Here is a 17131-nt window from a genome sequence, read left to right on the forward strand (position 1 = left end):
ACGGTATCATCCATATACTTGAAACTATGCAATTGAGAAATATGCATGAGTAAAAGAAATTACAAGAAGTGATTGAGCTGTGATGCTTCCTAATTTGTCGGGAGTGTCAAAGTTTGACCTGTCAAACAAAGCGAAATCTTTTTTGAACCATAATAATTTCCGAACCATTATAATTTTTTCGGAAATATTTCCAAGTCCTAGTAGTAAGACACAAATATTTCCAAGTCCTAGTAGTAAGTACACAAAACGACACTCTTGAATTTTTTCTACACATTGCGCTAGAGATTCATTGCGTTGTTTATTGCGCCGAAGCTACAGCTGCACTGAGAGGTGCAACGTAGAGGAGGATTACGGAAAACTTTTTGACAGCCTGGGGATCTTAAATTTGCGAGAGATCTCCGAACGTTTGTGTTTTCACTCTTCACCTCTATAAGAAAATCAGCCACGTCAGCCTCGATGAAACCCACGTCCCTTGGATTAGCAGCACAACTCCTTAGCAACCAGGTCACCGCCGAAGGTCATTGTCCTAAAGCCCAAGAACCCCCTGTAGTTTTCTTGCATTGTTTACGCAGGGCTGCTAAACACGGTGTGTCCTCCGCATTGCTGTTGAAAGCAACCTTTTCAAATTGTTGCTATGAGAGGTACGCTGAAAAATAAAACAACCAAAAAAATCTCTCTTTTGACGTCATTTAAAAACATTAGGTGTTTCTATTTTTGTGAAATTTCTATGGATCTGCCAGTGAAAAAATGTACATTCTAGGAAGCTGTAATGAATTGAATCTTCAAGCGAACCTTTCTACCTCTACCATTCAACGGTTCCTTTGTGGCATGCGCGACACAAAATTCCTAACGCGGATTTGGAGGGGGAGGGTGGTTTTCACTCACGGGACACAGTTTAGATGGTGCAGGAAATGGTTACGCAAAGCTCCCCGCACGCAGGAGCCTGCTCACAGCGGGGGGCGCGTCGGCCGAACGCACAGCTTTGTCGTGTGCTTTAGCGACTGTAGAGTTGGGAATATATGTTGGCACAGCTTCGCGTCTATTGCGCGCTTCTTTCGCACGGCTTCAATAACTGGTTCGACAGCACCTCCTGGGTAACCCGGACCCGACGGAATTAAGTGGTCGTGCGGCAAAGATACGTGAACGATTGGTTTGAAGTGCGGGAAAATAAAATATAGAGACCACATACAGACATCTGGCCACCAGCGAAACGCTACCTTCTGAGAAGTTCTTGCCACGAGTGGGACTCTGTTTTCTAATATCCATTCGGTTATATTTCTAGTCGTATTACAAAAGCCGGAAGAAGCAACTGGTCCTGAAAAATAGCGACTATAAAAGTTTCCTCAGCTTTCTCGCAATTCTCAAACTTGCCAAACTAACTAGTTTAAATGGGTATAAATGGGAAGCACTAAGCTAACATACCGAATTGTTTCCATGTCTGCGCTTGTGTCGTGCGGTGGGATACCACGAGCCAGCACATCACGATGACTAGGTCCCGCTGTCTAACCATTTCAAAGACGCCCTTCTTAGTTTTCTTTCTGCCGACGTACGACCGGGCTACTGCGGCGACTTCCGCCGCTCTAGCCGGCCGTGGCCGACGCTGCTGCGTTCGGAATGGCGCCCTCACGAATTCCATTTAACGGCTGGCACAATCTTTTGTTCAACTCTTTGTAGAGCCACGTTTCCGAATTCAAGTGACGTTAGATGGGCAATTGTTGTGGGCTTCGTCGAAAGCTTTGTTTTCCCACCACCTTCACAGCGTGTATTGGAGCCAACTTTGTGTATTAGACTAGAAAAAATTCATATTCGACGCAATATATTTCTTCTGATCGAAGGATGAATACCACTTTGGAAAGAACAAAGATAAATAATTGATGCTGTCTGCATAACCTTTGGTAACATAATGTGAGAAATGTTGGCAAAACTTCTTCGGTTATTAATATTTTGCCACATTTGAACTTTTGAATAAGAGAACGAAATAAATGTGAGGCGTGCATTTTTTTAAAGGAATTACAAGGCGGCCAAAAGTTATAAGCCACTACGGGAAATTTCACAGATTTGGGTACGTCCTAGAATTCTCAATGAGGTACCAGTGAGGCACTTTTTATACTTTTTATTCTTACTGGACATTCATAAACATTCCGTTATGTCAACGTTTCACGCCATCGACAACAACAAGACAGTGGCTGCTGCATGCTTTTCTCATGGGCGCATGGTAAATATGATAAATAGACCACTCTTCATTCTAAATCCTAGTATGTCACACCTTCCACCACGTATCATTTTTGCTGGAGGGTGCCAAGTAATCGCAATGTTGACCCCACCTTCGCACGAAATCTGCGTTGGCGCTATCGTTGCAGGCACACTAGCCATTTCAACAAACCCAACCCGGCCTGGAACAAAGATCGACTATGTCTTCCGCCCTGCGTTCCAGTCTGCGAAACACCGATCTAGACTTATCTGAGTGCAGCCGGTATGCGTTGAACGGCACATATTGTGTCCCGAGCCCTTCCTTCCAACGAGGTTCCGAAAACACCCTTCATGCGGTACCCTACACCAGCAAGGTTATCGTCGTTGTTTGTGATGGCAAGCAATTTAGATTTCTATAGCATTGTTCACACTCAGCGCTATTCCTATCCTTCGCCTCGGGCAGGATGGCTGTACTCGCGGGGGACGTGATCTTACAGGACATAGGGGGACAATCCCCCATGGCGCCATGGTCCTCCATCAGCGAAGATAAGAAAGCTGCTGGTGTGCAACCAGCGCGGACGCTCTCTTGGCCGCCCTCGAAATAACGTAAATATATCGCTCACGATTTTTAACTTTACTGATTGTCATCTAAAACCTCGAAAAAAATGATTTCCTAAGGTAGAGTGACGGCAGCCACTTTTTTTTCAGGTCGGCTGACTGAAAAGGTTGAAAATTGTATCATTTTTTTTACTTTTGTTTTTTGTTTGTTGTTTCTGAAGTGTTCTGTATTGTAGTTACTTTAAAATATTATTCGATGATCTGGTTTGTATATTTTGTATCGTTTTAAAGTTGCATATTTGGTGCAAGCAACAGTTTTTAAATCTATAGCTGCTCTAGCTTTATAGCCAGCTGCTCTAGCTGCATAGCTGCTATAGCTGTTCTAAATCTATAGCTGCACCACACACGCCTATTGAAGGCTTACGTTTATGCGCGCCTATATTGTGTATTTAGGGGTTAAATACATTTTATGTTGCCTGTTTTCGGCATCAATATTATTAACGTTCTCGTCCCAAGTAGCACCACAAGTAGCGTTAACATGATCACTGCAAAAATTTAGCCCTCTTGCCTATGAAGTTCCTTTCTCGAATCGGAACCTAGCACCACCATATCTGGCGATTTCAATGTCACTGATGAAATGCTGACGCAGACAATGTGTCAAGAGAAGCCCAATTAATGAGGTCGATACCTCGCTTCCCCTTTCACACGCCTACGGAGAATGTCCGCAACCCATTGTGGAGTTTTCCTCCTGACTGGCGCTATGGTCGCACTGTTCAAGACCCTTTACCAGCTCTGAAAATACTCTGGAGGAATTACAAGCTTGACAACGAGGTATGAACCACATGCGGTTATCATGTGGGTCTCCGTTAATGGCTGGAGCACACCTGTGGACTCGCGCACAAACAACTTGAGAATCCCCTCCTCAAAGCTAGGAAATACTACGGCCACATAAGCCATCCATGCAAATTGTATGCGTGCTAAGTCCTGCATTTTAGCGTTGACAGCATCAAAGTGAAAATTTAGTGGGATGCACACTATGAAGGGACCCAGGCCAAAAAAGACCGAGACTACCTCATCGCCAAGAACAGAGAGCGAAATGGGTTTTATGTCTATATTCTCAAAGCTTATCAAGAACACAACCCCTCGACTTGCTTGAAGCATCACCCATTACCACCATCAATGAGCTTCCAAAATGAGCTGTAATTGTACGGGACTGAAAAGTCGACATCTGCATCCCTGCAGATGCTCTGGGCCGTATGATGATGACCCCAGGTGATGTCATAGTGCCACCTAATTTCAAAAATTGGAGGCTAAATCTAAGCGAAGCTTCTCTGACTACTTAGGATATCTTTTGATAGCTACCCGGTAGACTGAACTAGTGCAGTACTCAGTCATGTAGACATGTGAAGAAACGCTTCATGTACCGCAATATCGCATACCTGTAGCATTGCATATTACCATCAAAAATATACTGTAAGAAATACTATGAATTTAGTTACTATCACTCATCACTCATGCCGTTAACCCTAACTAAATGTAAAGCAATGTCCTTCACCCGCAAACGCACCTCACCTCATTACGCCTACTGCATTGATTCAGTTCCGATTAGCTCTACATCTTCATACAAATACCTCGGATTGCATATGTCATCGTCACTTTCATGGGAAACTCATATACAAACTATCTCTTCCGAAGCCTCCCGCACACTAGGATACTTGCGCCGTAACCTGAAATTAGCCTCACCAGATATTAAAATGTTAGCTTACCAAACATTTGTGAGACCGAAACTCGAGTATGCCTGTTCAATTTGGCACCCCTGCAATCATATCTTACTAACGATCTTGAAAGAATCCAAAACCGCGCCGCCCGTTTCATTTGCTCCCAGTATTCTACCGATATCAGCGTGACCGCACTAAAAGAATCATTGAAGCTGCCATCTCTTGAATCACGTCGCATTGTTTGTCGGCTCAGCCTGATCCACGCTTTCTTCTATCGCCCACAATCACGGCACGCCCTCTTACAACCATCACACAGAACTTCATCCCGCATTAACCACAGCCACCCTATAGCCCCAATCAGCGGCCGCACCTCAGCCATGAACAACTCCTTTTTCCCCAATGGAATTACCCTATAGAACAGCCTGCCTGATAACATTGTCACGTGCGGCAACCGCCAAACCTTCCGAAATAAACTTAACAGTCACATATCACAATCTGAGTAAATAGAGCTAACATATGCCCTTGTAGATTACTTTTTGGAGCCATGTATTTTGCGTTTATGTCTATTGCAACACTTTTTGTGCCACTTTGTTTTTCCTTTTTTCTTTTTTTTCCCTGCTGTTTGTGTTCCTGGTTGAGCAGAAATTCATACCTTGTACGCCCCCCCCCCCTTATGTAATGCCTTCGGGCCTTTAAGGTGGAAATAAATGAAATGAAATGAAATGAGAAGTCTTCGGGCCCTTACCGTGCCCCGATCACCCTGCGAACCAGATTGCACGACTGTAATCTGCATTGAATTCAGGGAAATTGACAAAATGTTCCTTGAGGACATTGAACTTATAGCATGTATTGAAATGGCGCTAGACCTCATCGCAAACAAAACAATATCCTGGAAGTTTTATTTTGCAAAGGGCTATTGCAAGAGGCATATGGCCTCTGATCTTCCCGAGAATGCTATGTTCTCGAACCTGTCATGCCTCGATCACTTAAATTACCTACCTTTGGGGACAACTCCCCCCGGCTGTCTTTGGACGCCTCGTAAAAGCAGTACTCGGCGACATTCAAATTGCCCATAGTTGCTTTGATGATGTGATCATCGCCAAAGTACTGACCTTTCGGAGGAACACGTACGGAGGCTTCGACTTTGAAAAGAATCCGAAGGCATAGTCAAAACTTATTCACCGGAGCGTTAGGTTTTCTGGCGCCTAATTGCTTCTAGGATACCCTATCGGCGAACTAACGATTGCACCAATGATATAGAAGTAAAACTTGTAGACAACTAACGACAAATGGTGAAAAAACTGTGCCGTCTTTTCTTGGGTTAAAAAGGAGTAACCAAAGTTTGTACAAGGGGACACCAATTTACTACTCCGTTCATATACTTTACCAAGAAACGATGGAGCAACATAATTTATTGAAGTGAATCTAAAGGGGAGACTTTCATTGACCTCAAAAGCAAGCAGCACTCCATTCCCCTTATAGGTGTGCTCACATAAGGAGAGCCTAAGTGGTTCCATGACACTTGTTTGATATAAAACTATAATATGGTGTAGATGGCTGTATGGTCCACGAGGACCTCATATTTGCTCGGTAAAAATATTTTCAGGGCGGTATTGCGCATGGGCATTTCCCAGGTTGCCTGGTGTGGCAGCTGTGGTAACCTGAAAAAGAAATTGAAAAATTTTCTGAAACTTGGTAATGTCTAGGCTGAACAATTGCAAATTATATTGTTACATTCTCTGCAATCGAATTCTAATAATTTCTAATAATATTTTACTTCGGAAATATTTTGCAATTTTTGTTCTTAGAGCTTTGTTTTTCACAACTGGCGTTTCAAATATTTTTTTAATACTGTCCTGGAGACCGATTACGTGGTTTAATATGCCAAAGCTACCCACATCTTGGCTGTGAGATGCGCAATAATGAGGGACTCTGCAACAGTTTTCATAATCATGGAATCTCGAATATCTTCACAAAAAGTATTTCCGATTTTCTGCTTCATCAGAAAAGCGGCCACCGTGGCCGGGATCAAAACTGTTTCTCTGGGCTTGGCAGTACATCGCCTTAGTCACAAATCCATCTCGTAGGGTCATCGGCCTAAAGGTTATGCTCGGCAGTGTTCTTGCATTGTTTGCGAAGGACTGCTAAACGCAGTGTGCCCGGCCTCTTCACGGTCGGAAGCAACCTTTTGAAAGTGTTGCTATCGCAAGGGGGCTAAAAATGAAAATCTATAGAGAAAGGGTCAGCTTTTAACATCTTAAAAACATTTTTCCCACTTCTGTAAAATGTGTGTGAGCGGGCACTGAATAAATAAATCTTCTAGAATGCTGGAAATGCATTCGAAAAGGTATTTTCTACTTAAAATGAAGTCTCAATCAACATATTTTGTTTCGTTCGATCAACTCTCGTATAGCTGCTTCGCTATGAACAAAGACGAATATTTATAGGTATTTTTACGATTGATAGGAATATATTGTGACTGATATAAGGAAAACGTCTCGGGGTATTCAAGTTTGCCCACAGCTTACCTTTTTACTTAGGGCAGTTGGTAAATGTGACTTTTTACTTTGTGTTATTATTTATGTTTTTCGTAATTCTAGAGTAAGATTGCCATTCTATCAATATTTTTATGTTCTTCATCAATCCGCGTTGAAACTCCATTGTTTATACGTGTGCCCTCGGTAACTGGATTTTAATAAAGATTTTTCCCCAATCACATGTAACCACGCTGCGGTACTAAGGTGGGACCGGCGATCGTAGCAGTTATTGGGGCATTTAAGTTCTATCTGGTACATGCGAAGTTTTATTGAAAAAAAAATCTTTTCAATGGGCCGCCCTTGAGTCTCCCAAGAAAAAAAGTTATCACGTTTTTCAAACTTTCCTTTTACATTTTTGAAAAAGATAGGACACGAATCTTTCATCTTACTAGGAAATCTGTCTATGCTTATTCAGGACACATCAGTATTACCGAGAAGGGGCAGCTTGCTACTTCCAATGCCTTTTCAAATATCAAACTATCGACAAGCACTGGCCAGAATCCTCGCTCCAACTCCGGATCTGAACTGCCGGCTGTGTAGATTAACTATCCTCCGTTGTATTTTACACTTTGCTACATGCTAGAAAATTGATGACAGGCACGGGCTTGGTAGTTGCAGAATGCTAGGGATGCCAAGCACCGTAGTCTCAATTTGACCTTTCTTGGTTTTGTTTGGTGACGTGGCAACTACTTATGTCATCCCACACACCTTAATTGTCTTGTCCGATGTTTTTAAATGTTGCTTCCGCTTTGTGGAGAACAATGTGCTTGTGGTTTAACCACCACTCGTGCTTGTGCGTGTGGTGATAAACCATATCTGCAACAATAACGTAACATATGCCTTCTCTGGGAGGCGGAAAGCGAAAACGCACGTGTGCTCCAGATTTTGGCGAACGTTAGAAATCACTAGGGGATTAAAATTAATCCGGAGCCTTCTACTACGGCGCGCCCCACCGCCTGTGTAGCGTCAGCGCGTTAAACTCACAACTCACAATAAATCAATCAATGCCTTCTGTAGAATGTGAATGCAAATTCCCCGCCATTACCTGTTGCTTCAGAAAAACACCCAAGCAACGCAATCATTTTTGTCAGATCCGGATTCAGACAAAACCCATGTTGTCACCCGCTATCCCCATACTGCATCTCTTAGAACTGATTATTGTTCTCTATATTGGCAGCTGCACTACAACTTATTCCGGTCATGGGAAGGTAAATTGGTGCATCGGGTTCACGGTTTTCTATGATTTTGACACGCGGAAGCTTGCGTGTGCGAAGTTAACACTATGGTCATCACACACGATGGCATACATTCTTTCTCCACGAGCTAGGCACGTGAAAGCATTTTTTTTTACTTTTTTGCAAGTGGTATCTTTGAGCATACCACAGTACCACAGTACGGCACAAGAAAAACTCTTAACCAGCGACTGTCAACCCTTAAAAGGTCCTTGGATGTAGGTAGCCGCACCTTCCTGTTAACATTAAAGAGCCCCTAAGAAAAGTAGACAGATTTTGTTGTGGGGTAAATGTCTCATGTTTTTTTTCTAATGAGAAAAAGTAAAAAATCGGACCATATAATCATTTTGAACCCTGGTAGCTTGACAGGCATTCAAGTGAACAGATTAAAAATTCAGGTACAGCGTCGCATGTACTAGATAGAACGGGAATGCAGCCTTGACCGCGACGATAGTATGTCCCAATTTAGTACCAAAAGCGTAATTACTTCCTTGCAAATAAGGTAACTTCTTTAGTGATGTTCCATTAGGCATGGTCAGAAACACACACAAAACATTTTCATCTCACTTTAGGCCACGCGATTACGAAAAATTGATGAAATGGCAATAATATTGCTCTTAATACCTGGGAAATCAAAAACATTGTTGCTAGCTGGAAACCTCCAATATCTGACCTCATGCAGTTGCAAGTCCACTATAGGCGAAATATGAGTAGTCATACCAGTTTTGTTTATATCAGTCGCTTTACGGTCTTAAAATAGGTCAATAAAGCCCAATTACTTGTCGGAATATATTGAAAAAGCCTTCTAGGTTGCCTTAATTACTTCGTTTTCCGCTGTAGCGCCTTCCTCCGAATGATAGCTTTGGTATGTTGCACCAAATTCATAGTAAAGATGGTCCTGTAGTTCGTTTCTCCGAAGTCCGGTGTCGATCAGGACCCAATCGCCCTGGCTCCGGTTGATTTGGCAGGAGGCTGGCAGGGCGATGGTGTTGAAGGCTTGGAGATGGTGGTCGAATTGATGAACTCGAGGCGTTGAGGTTGATTAAGTGAAACTGAAGTTTATATACAGCTATTTACAGTAGTATAACTGGGTACATGAGTAATAAAAAGAAAAACTTCAAACTGCAGCTAGACGCTAGCTCCAAGTGCGCACAAATCACTTGAGCTTCTCAACTTCGCCTAACTCTCCTATCCCCGGAGCGTACACAAACCGCTCGAGAAACGACGGCCGAGACTCTGTGTCGCCGCAAGATCTGTCTAGTTGCCCGGTACGGCGCTGCACCCTAAACTTCCGATGCGATTTTAACCTCTAGCATAGGGGGCTCACAAATCCCAACCTAGCTTTAACGGTCGAGACTCCTTGTCCCGCCGGCAACTGCCCAGCTCGGTGCTCCGACAAAAACGATTTCCAATGGCCAGAGTTGGGCCTTATAAAACCTCGAGATCACCCTCTCTCGGGAACGCCCCTGTAGCTTGCGTACACCCGTAAAGGAGTGCCCAAATTCACGTAAACAGCTGTCACTCAGCACGCCACGGACTATTCAATGAGGCGCCGCCATCTTTGGGTCAACGGCACGCTCGCAGACGAACAGGTGCGTGCGACCCCGCGGGGTGAGAGCGAAAGGCGGCCACAGTGCACCCTGCCGGCCAGGGCGCGTTGACAATGGTGTCTTGCGGGGCGCGCGCTTCGACGCCGGTAATCCCACCACCTGCGCGCGTCACGCAGACGGGTACCGGAATCCGGCGGCGCCATCTGCTTTCTCAATGGGGGATTATCCCTGTGGTATGCGGTGGGCCAGACAATCCATCTCCCGTGCACGCCGTGATGAATTGGCGACGGCTGCAGCGTAGAGTGTACAGTGCTGGGCCACCAGAGAGAGTGGCGGGTTCTCACGCGCAGCCCGGGCGCATGGCCGCTAATCTCAAAAGTGGATGTTACAGTCATATAAAACTTTGATGAAGTACACGAAACACCATTAAAATATCAGTACGGTGAATATCAGACCTAGCAAAAAATGGTTTTAAATCGATGGGTACAACTAACATCAAAAAGCGCGTGTATGCATACTCAGAAAATTCTTCTCAGTGCTACATGCTGCACTTTACGTAAGGAGATATTGTTACGCGGCACTGTTCTCGCCGCAATATTACCCTCTCATGGTTTCAAGCCCAGACCTGACCCGGACCCTCTGCTGCGAGCCCGAGCTTGCTCCGGGACTGTGGAATTGAGCAGAGGTCCAGCCCGAAGCCGCCGATAAACACTTAGGGCCACCTGGCCCTTGCTTTTGTGTCATCCTTGGCCCATGCAGTGCTCCATTCACTCTCAGTGTGGGAGAACTTACGTCGACCCCAAGCTCTGCTGGTTGTCCAGCATTGAACCACGAATGCATTCTTCGATAATTTTTTTTCTTTAAAATATAAGTACTACCAAGTCAATACAATGAAACCTAGCATCAACATTTGCAAATTGCAAAATTACGAAGATTCATTTAATTATGCTGAATTTAATTTGCATAACCTATGTATCCTGCCGGTGATGACAAATGGAGCCGAAACTTGCGCATTACACTAGTTGAGAGCAAACTTACGTCAACTTAACAGCTTACCAGCACTAAGTATCACCTATCAGCTTATAGCGCTTAAAAGCTAACTAGAGCGACTTCTGTGTTGTTTCTACTTTTTGCGCCATCTTTACCGCGCTACTTAACCATGCTTCACAGCTTAACAGGTCACCGAACGAAGAAAAATCGTAGTAACACTTAGTAATAAGTATCAAGCTTTGTGGATCAAGGAACAAACTGGAGTAGACGATATCATAGTTCAAATAAAGGACGGAAATCATCGAGCACTCTTTTTCGAATCTGACAAAATGACACCAGGTGCGCCACTACGTCAAGAGAGTGGATTCCGAGAGGCGGGTGTAGAAGACCGGGAAGGCCGATTATTCGATGAAGGGACGAATTAATGAAATGCAGAAGCAGAGAATGGACTACAGCCAGGCAGAAGAGAAGCGGTATGTATGAAGCATTTAGCCACCGGGAAGAGCCCTCATGCAAGTACCCCTTGAGTCGATGGGACTTCTTATGCACTCTTCACCAGCCAGTGGGAGACGCATTCGTCCTTCGTTGTACCTAAGCTGCTAATGATGGTGGGGATGATGATTGTTTTGCATTGAATAGGCAAGTTGTTAAGGGGTAGTGACGCTGATACTCTAGGCTTGTCATACTCTAGGCTTGTCATACTCTGTCATACCCTTGTCATACTCTAGGCTTGGCCGAGATACACTGTCGTAAAATTCATTTAAGAATAAAGGCGAGCATAGTTGAGCATTGAAAAATACCCTTTTTGTGTGTTTTGGCATGCGAATAACGTGTATTAGGTAGCCATCGTCTATATAGATACCATGGCATCCTCAAGGCTTGTGTACGGAGCTTTAAATTATCAGCGGAAAGGCATAGCCGGTATTCAATGGCGCGGAAGGCATTCAGGTAACCAAGTGTGCGCCGCCATATCTGTGGCCAAGCGTCTATTGCTAGGCGATGTTGTGTGCACGGCCCGCAGATCAGGCACCCCTCTTTTCCTCCATGCAACCGTGTGATTGCGCCCACGGCCGGGCTAGAGCAGCGCCGTGCGCGCGTTTGTGGCGGAGCTTTACGTCTAGACGTGGCTGCATTGTTCTCGCTGCCATTGACGCCGGCGCCGCCGCCGCTGCGAAGGCCGTATCAGCACAGCGCGCGCCGCCGCTATATCCCGGCCGTGGTGCGCCGTCACTCGTTACGTCGGGCTCAGCAGGATGGCGGTACTTGTCCATGCTAAGCACTACTGTGGAACACATGACTGTTGCACGTTACAAACTCTACCTCACCGAACGCACAGTATTCCCTCGAGTTCAGTGTGAGTGCAAATATTAACATCTCTGTTGACGCCACGGTTTAGAATTGGACTGGAACAGAGCAGATGACGCAAGCCGGTTTTTTTTTTCTTCGGCGTCCGGGCGCAGTGGCCCAAGCCGCGACGTGTCCTTGGCGCATTGGCCACGTCTATGGCCGTTTCCTGTGTTGCCAGGTGAATAAATTGACCGCTAAACGTTTCAACGAATAGCGCCTATATAGAGAGTTACCATCAAAAAATAAAGTTCGTTTTCTAAAAACCGGCTGCTGAAGTTGTCCTATAAGAACAAAATTAAAATTTATAGGTAAGCTTTGATATATATCCACAGAAACAGACAGTTTATTGTGCGCAAAGACCGTACTTAGGCCAAATATTCAGCCGACTGCAGCAGACCAAATACAAACTATGGAAGATCCTGTGGTCTTTGTTTTAACTGTGGTGCAACCCACGTCCTAATCTAGGAAGTTTTAACACTTGAGAAGCTTGGGAGAATGTGACCCATCATCATCTCGCGAATAAGCCCATTACAATTTCCTTAATGACGAATTGCCTTATTTAAAAGATTGCACTAAAATCAGTTTCACTGGTACGAATTGCCTCTTGTGATAGTCGTACAGCTCGTGAAAAAGACCCCAGTTGTACTTTCATATCCTTCTGATGAGGCTCGAGTAATGTTATGCAGTAGAAATATGATGCAACGCAGTCGCAACCTCGTCGCACGTTTAGTCTTAGCGTGAAATAGACAGTTGTGAATGGGGTTTCTGATTTTTCGTCGTAGAGATGGATGCAAAAATGCAAGTTCATTAAACATCCAGTCGTCGCCCGCGTCGGCGCATTATGCAAACATCCCCCTCGCGAGGGGCACGATCAAATGCAGAGCATTTCCGCGGGGTGCGCGCCTGCAAGTCGTATGGATTACGTATTGGTTGTTGTTGTTGTAATTGTTGTCTTCCAGCGTAGACATTGTCGATGAAGTCGATGGTGAAACGTGAAACGTGCCGTGAACCCCCTGCCGCGGCTATGACGCAACGTGGAGCGGCTATGACGCAACACAATCCAACACAATCCACTTTAATCCAATCCAAATCCAAACCAATCCAAGCCAAGCCAAGCCAATCCAAGCCAATTCAATCGAATCCAATCCAATGCCCCTCGCGAGAGAGTGTTATAGCGCCGAAATCGCGCCACCACATGAACGCGTGATGTTGACGTCCCGATCACGCCACAGATGTTAGCGACCGGAGAGCGCACGAACGACATATGTGGTTTAAGCGCGAACCGACTGCGGCGAGAGAGCGCGATGCGAGCGCCCCCACCTGTTCTTGCGCGCGAACCGAACGCGGCGAGAGAGGGTGTTGCGAGCGCAGAGAAGGCGAGGAGGACGCGGGGGAGAGGGCGCACCTGTGGCCTACGGTTGAATGAGTCAAGGATATAAGGCGCGTTCGTAACCTTCTCCTCTGTGTCGGCTTTGTGGCGCAGTGGTTAGAGCTTGCGCCGGTAAGTATTATTTCTTTATATATTGTAGGGGGAGCGATGCGGACTACGGACGCCAACGCGGGTGATATCGTGAGTTACTGAAATGCTCTGCATTTAAAAGCACTACAGCTGCTGGCCTCCAGCCACGTTACCATATCGCCCGGGGACCATGTCGCGCCGTCGATCGGCGACATTGTCACAACAACCGTTGTATAACCCCCCGGAACACTTACGGCATAGGTACTATCGACTGCACAACCCAGAACACGAGAGAAGCAAGCAACGTCGTATAATCCTTGCTGCTTTGCAGCTCATAAGGGTAGGGCAAGTTGAACACATCCGGTCGTACGAGTTCACCAGAATCCTACATATGCTTGTAAAGTGGCCGAAACGTGTGTGCGCGAAATCCGGTTAACTCGCGGCGTGGCAAAGTATCTAGCAGCTTGCCCCCCATGTATAGGCGGACGGGTTGGGTCGGAGAGTTATCCTTGCAAGTCCAGTCTACCCGCAGGCAGGGGGTAACTTGACAGAACTCGCTCCGCTCAGAAAGGGCATGTGTAAGCGGTCGCACCGAGTTGACGGGCCACCCGTCACCCACGTGACCTCTCCCGCCTCTCGCTCTACCCGAAGTCCCCATCGCGCCGACGTTGCTCTAGCGGGCGGTACGAGCGTTAGTTCAAGATGACATGGACGCGGGCTCCAAGTACACTGTGGACAAATGAAGAGGTTATTACGTTACTATATTTAGTCAAGGAAACAAACAAACAAAGATAAACGGCGCGAAATTTACTCGACAGTAAACGCCAGAAAATTAAGGATATTTTCATGGACCTGGCGAGATGTATCAAAGAAGTCGGCCTGCAGAGTACATGGGAGAAAATCATGACATGGAAGTCTTTGCACGTCGTACGAGAGCCGACGGGTGTAATACTTACGGTCACCCATGATTTGTTCTGCGCGTTGCAGGAAATCCGCTTGCTCGCCAGAAATTGCAAATACGTGTGCAATAAAATTCCAAAAAAAATTCTAGTCCCCTCGACTTTAAAAAAAATTGCGGAAATAATGTCTACTCAGAAGAATTCAAACGCCGCCTGTACACATTGCGAGGTCCTTACAGCCAAATTTGACTCTGAGTGGCCGGGTACGTCGGGTCAATTTAAGGTTTTTAAGTTTCTTTATGTTCTTTTCAACATTGGTGGAAATATATACCATTATAGCTATTAGGTTTCTTTACTTGGTACAATTATGTAGTTTTGCAAAATGCAAGGCCTATTCTGCTGTTGAGTTCGTAAATTTTTATGTGTATTTCGAACTTTCTTTTGCGGGCAGTTTTAAGTGCGAATGCACTTTATAAGCGACCCCAAACCATCCACCGCTGGCGGCGGCGGCGGCGGCGGCGTCCGCAGTGCTACTTTATATTTAAAAAAGAAACAGCATCCGGCGCCAGGTTTCGATCCGAGGACTTTGCGGCCGCAGCGCGACGCTCTACCGATAACGGACGCGACGGTGATATCAGTGTTAGTGACGCGCCTTATATCTTTAACGCATTAAACTACGTCGTCAGCGGCGTGCGTTGGCGACTCAGCGGCGTTATAGCGGCTTAATAACTGCGTGGTGTACACGTGATACTACAAACCCGATGGAAGAGATGGAAGAGAAGGCGGCGAGGCGGTGTGCTGCGGGGACCGAGCGCAAGCGCCGCAAGCGGGCCGACAACCGTGCATTCGCACTTTCACATTCTCCCCCTCGGGGAAATGCGGGGGAATTTTTTTTGTTCAGTGTTCGGCTTTTGGAGAAGGTGTGAGTCATTCCACGCCAATCATTCTGGACAGTTCGTTTGACTATCTACGATAACATTGATAATCATAGGCCATCACTTCACTAAACTATTCCTACACAGCATGATCCCTTCAAGAATAATGAAGGTCACCCCCGCTTCCTAGACCATTCGGCACGAATATATAGTACTTTACGGATCGCGGTAAGAATCTAGTTGGTAGAAAAAGAACCGCGTTTCGTAAGTAAACGCATTCACAGCTGCTGATCTGTCTCAAGATGTGCTCTGCAGGGAAGTAATGTGGTGTTCTTAGGCCATATTTAGACACTTTGTACAGCTCTTACAAGTTTATTGGAGAAAATGCAGACCATAGTTTTTTATATTAGTTATAACACGTGCTCTAAAAAATAGGGGAAAACTTGGGGAAAATATCAAGAAGGGAGCACAGATATCCATCGCCGCGGCCGAGCGACAACCACGAAAAACAACCACAGGGGCACGGCGACGATAGCGCAGGCTTGGAGGCGCGAAAACCGGTACCGGAAGACGCGCTCGCGACTCGTGTCAGCGCTAAGCGAAGCTTCGGTCACCGCTCACCTCGAATCGTCCACATGAGTTCATATAAGCCCCGGATACATTAACGCGACGAGAAAAAATCCAGTCGACTGGCAAGTTCAGCTACCTCGACTCCTCCTGCGTTTATAGGTGGTATTCATTGAAAAGTTTTGCGGGCGATTTCTCTGCTTGGCAACACTGAAAACCACCATGTCCGTGGCCCCTGTGCCTGCGCATGCGCTTTGCGGCCCCATCCAGAAGAAAAATAAATGCCCCAGCGTCCATCGTCTGCTGGGCTTCAGCCCTATTATCGGTATTGCCGTCAACGCAAATATTATTATTGGCACTCACATTATATAGTGGCGCTCTACCTGCCCTCGAGCACTTCGCAGCATCGGAGGATGAAACCGAGGCTGCAAACGGTGCGCATGAGTCCTACGCTGCATTTGGCTGCCACTGTGGATGTCGAAGCAGGTGCACCCGCACCATATCCACGACTTTATGTTTGGTTAGTGCCCTCTAATGCAGGTTGAGTACAAAAACCGAATAATTTATTCGGACAAACATTTCACGTGTACACCGATTCAGCGCTGGCTTTTTCGTGCGGTAAACGTTTCACACTCAGCAAAACAATTCACCTCTTCTCAGCTGTTCTGCGGCAGCGACTTCATACGCGTCAGGCGATAGGTAGACCGTACTGCGCTGCACTCGACCGTACGTGGCGTCGATATATTACTTTGCGTTCAGTGGAAATGGTGCAGTTCCTGCTGTCAAACGGACCACTGCGCTCCCGTTGCAACCTTTGGGCCACGACCGACTCGCACTCGCTCAAGCGTGTGCGCCAAGGCTGGGGTTGAATTGCACATAAGGTTGGCACACACAAGAGTGGAACCACACTTTTTGCGTATCCAACGCTGTCGCGGTAAACTGACTATCGTATCAATCGCACATGCCTTGCACGGAAACACAAGGTGACGTCGCTGCCCGCGGCTTGCCACGCCGCCATGAAGGCATGGAGGAGAAGGGGGTGCGTGATCTGGGGGCCGTTCGCATCACATCGCTATAGCCACAGTCGCTTGGCCACGGATATGGCGCCGCACTTACATGTTTGCCGGCATGCATACCACGCCAATGAATACCTCCTGTGTGAGCCCCCGCGAAAGAATCCAGGTAAGGGGAGCGGAGGTGTTCCCGGAA

This window comes from Haemaphysalis longicornis, unplaced genomic scaffold, assembly GCF_048455015.1.
Source record: "Haemaphysalis longicornis isolate Haplotype H1 unplaced genomic scaffold, Haemaphysalis longicornis Haplotype H1 scaffold_5, whole genome shotgun sequence".
NCBI classification, from domain to species: Eukaryota; Metazoa; Arthropoda; class Arachnida; order Ixodida; family Ixodidae; genus Haemaphysalis; species Haemaphysalis longicornis.